Source organism: Indicator indicator, chromosome 6 (genome assembly GCF_027791375.1).
Source record: "Indicator indicator isolate 239-I01 chromosome 6, UM_Iind_1.1, whole genome shotgun sequence".
In the NCBI taxonomy this organism is placed as follows: domain Eukaryota; kingdom Metazoa; phylum Chordata; class Aves; order Piciformes; family Indicatoridae; genus Indicator; species Indicator indicator.
Window position 1 is genome coordinate 12,405,936 of NC_072015.1, and position 3,783 is coordinate 12,409,718.

Below are 3,783 nucleotides of genomic sequence, written 5' to 3' on the forward strand. Positions count from 1 at the left end.
TACATAAACACACAGGTGTGTGTGCACACACACATTTAAAATGGTTTGCATTTGTTGTAATAGTTGGCACCATCATAGAGATGACCTGATTTAAAAGGGTACACAGACTTATAGGAAAATTGGGAGAGGGAAGAGGTGGCAGAAGGTGGTATGACCTCTGCATGCAGCTCATCATGGGTCTCTCTGTTGAAATGTTTGTACTTGTTATGAAGTCAGCACAGGGAGGGATTAGAGGCCTGCAGAGAGAAACAACTTGCCTCACCCTGAAGAAGCTGCCAAAAACATAATGTAGGACAGATAATTCTCAGTTTGGGCTCATTTTAAAAAGGAAGAAACAGTTCAGGCACTGAGCCCTTTGCAGGGAAAACTCCTTCCCTGTGCCCACTGTGGGAAAAGGTTGGGTAGAAACATGCATGCTGAGGAGCAAGTGTAGAGCAGCCTGCTTTGCTAGCCGTTGCATCTGTGCTGTATGGAAGCTGTGATGCTTTTAAGTTTTGCTTCAAAAAGTTTTTGCTGAACTCTCCATTGAGATTACTTTACTTTACATGGGCAAAAATAATTTTTTTAAAAGCCTGTAGTCACTCCAGGGTTGTCAAGCCCAGGGAAGTGGTGGAGTCACCTTCCCTGGAAGTATTTAAAAGATCTGTAAATATGGTGCTTAGAGACATGGTTTAGTGGTGGCCTTGGCTGTGGTAGGTTAGCAGCTGGACTCCATGATCTTGAAGGTCTTTTCCAGCTGGAACGACTCTGTGTTTCTGAGATATATTTACTCCAAGGACTGTGGTAAACATGATAAGATGCTGTGCAAACCTGCAACCATTTGGTGTTCATTGTCAGTGAAGACCCTTGGCTACCCTCGGAGAAACAGTCTTTGTTAAATAGTCTGTGAAGTGCTCTAAGCTGACTTACTTGCTGTCACTGGAAGTTGACCTGGAAGCTTATTTTAAAGCAAAACTGCAATGAAAAGTTATCAGACTTTGGGTAGGTAAATACTTAAGGAGTAAGACTATATCTAAAAAGGGAATTTTTGTTAGGATAGGTATCCTCTCTTTCACAAGTCCCTTAATAACCACAACTGCTCTGAATGACCCCCCAGTGGGCCTTCTTATTGATACTTCCCAGCAGGAGTTTCAGTCTGATAAGTAGGTCAGGATTCAGTTGGTCTGATTCCCATTTGAACACATGACAAAACAAGAGGATTTCAGCTTTACTGTCAAAAAGGTTCTTCTCTTTCATGTTCAGGTTATCTAACATCTAGAGGGCAGGTGCATAGGTTAAAAAGAAAAAAATGTAGGATGGAGAAGGATAGTGAGGAAAAGAAAGCATTAGTATTTAATCCTTGGCATGACAGCCTGACTAATAATTCCATAATCTCTACCATTTCCCGTCTACAACAGAGTTTTCTGCTGCAGATAGTACTTAATGTCCCAAAATATTTTGTAGCCACGTTTAATTTATGAAGAGATTTCCCACTTATCATCATAGTGCTATCTTTTTGGAGTGGAAGAGAGGATGTGTTGATACATTCTGCCCTCCTCCACAAAAATGCAGAAGGTGCAGGGGGCAGAACTGAACTTGCTCTGACAATTCCTGCTTCTCCCTTTTCCTCATGTGCTGTGTCCTGGGAAGGGAGTTCATGCAAATTCCCAGTGCCCCTCTGGCACTGGGAAAGGAAATTTAATCTAAGGTACTAATTCTCACATAGTCTTATGAGGAATAGAAAATGAAGAGGTGTGTCATCTTGTCCGGTGAAGTTGGGGGTGATGAGCTGAAACCAACAAATACATTACAAAAAAGAGATAGCAAGCTGGAATAAACCCAAGTTCCCATTGGTGAATTATTAGTCCTCTGTTCATTACAATGTCTAGTTTCAATCCTAATGAGGTGGAACTTGATGAGATAATTACTTTGAACTATAGGATTCTGTTTGCCCACAACAAAAGCTTATAGTGTGATATCATCTCATCAAGCCCTTCCCTCTTTCTTAAAAGTTATTAGTTTTCTTTTAAATGGGATGTTTGTCTTTTCTCATTTAATGAAAATGGAGATATCTGGTACTTACCAGGATTTATCTAAAGGTAACCACCATCTGCAGATATTCCTACTCGGTCTGGTAGAGAACAATCTCAAAATGATGAATGTCAAGGGGATATTTGCAGCAGGTCGAGGGAGGTGATTCTCCTCCTCTACTCCACTCTGGTGAGACCCCACCTGGAGTACTTTGTCCAGTTCTGGAACCCCTCTTACAAGAAAGATATGCTGACATGTGTCCAAAGAAGGGCCACGAGGACGATCAGAGGGCTGGAGCAGACTGAGAGAGGTGGGATTGTTCAGTCTGCAGAAGAGAAGGCTCCAAGGAGACCTTATTGTGGCCTTCCAGTATCTGAAGGGGGCCTACAAGAAAGCTGGGGAGGGACTTCCTAGGATGTCAGGTAGTGACAGGACTAGGGGGAGTGGAGCAAAACTAGAAGTGGGTTGTTTCAGCCTAGAATACTGTGAGCATGTGAATGCATTTTATTGCTTTGGTCCACAGTGTCAGGATATGTGTAGTATTTCATTGAGCAGTTACTCAGAGTAGTAGGGTTTGATTTTTGAACCCTTTTTAAAAAATTATGTGATATGCTAGTTGAGCCTCATCACTTTGCTCAGGAACCTAGAATTGCTGGATTTACCATCATTTGGTAAGGAAAGGGGATGCAGGTAACTGCCTCCAGACTAAAAATAACATCAGGATTTTCCTGTGGGTTCCAGTTTGAAGGATGCAACAATAGATAGAGCACAGGACAAGCACTTTGTACCTGGTTATCTTTTTTTCTCCACAGGTATCACACACTTTGCATGAGGCACTAATTTTTCTGTGGTAGAAGTTTCTTAGTTATTAAATCAGACTGATCCAACACAAATCTTATGGGGATGTCAAAGGGCAAAATATCTTCATCTTTTTATCTGAGGAGAGTCTAAGACTGAAGGAGCTCTAGAAGAGCTATGTTTATAACAAGAAAGATTTCATTGAGGAAATAGGAGGGTATGATGCAATGTTGTGGAACTAAGGAAAAATAAGGAAAAGAAACAAAATGGATTATTAGTTAGGATGGAAACAGGATTTAGCAAATTAAGGAAGGAATTACATATTAAAAAAATACCATCTTATGCCCTTTAAAGCATGGGGGAAAAAAACAAAAGCTTTATTTCTTTTACTCATTCTTATCTCACACTGGTAATGGTGTTAGTATAGAACAGTGACTTCCTTGTATTTTTTAAGTCCTTCTTTTCTCTACACAGATGGAGCATGGTCTAGCTCCATAACGAGCCCATCAGAACTGCCATGCTGGGTCAGATTAACTTGCTGTCTTGTCTTCACAGCCCTTCTCAGCCTTTTAGCCAAAATCAAGTGTAGTATCCATTCTTATCAATTTTGTGCCAGACATATGATCAATTTGAGCACTTGATGTTAAATGGGTTTGGGGAGTGGGAGGTGGACTTGCTTGCTCTATGTCTTGACCTAGCAACAGAGTGCCTCTGGGAACAGGATGAGGTGATGGGAGGAGTAAGCAGTAGTAAATGGAGAGACAAAAGTGTATAAGCAAGGCAAGCAGTCAGCAACGTTTCACAGTATTTTCCCAGCCTTCAATGGCTTGTGGTTCAAGGACTTTCTGAGCCAAAGTAAGTCTGTGTAAACTCATTTCCCTCATTTTTCTGAGCCAGGTAAATTCTAACGTTCTGCAGGAAAGAGGGTGCAGCAACCCTGTGCAGACAGTCTCTGAAGAACCATCTCTTTCTTTT

General features: G+C 41.3%; 1 pseudogene; it reads left to right on the forward strand.

Moving 5' to 3' along the window:
• Positions 1-3,361: 3,361 nt before the first annotated feature.
• On the forward strand, positions 3,362-3,539 carry LOC128967802 (U2 spliceosomal RNA; annotated as a pseudogene).
• Positions 3,540-3,783: the final 244 nt, after the last annotated feature.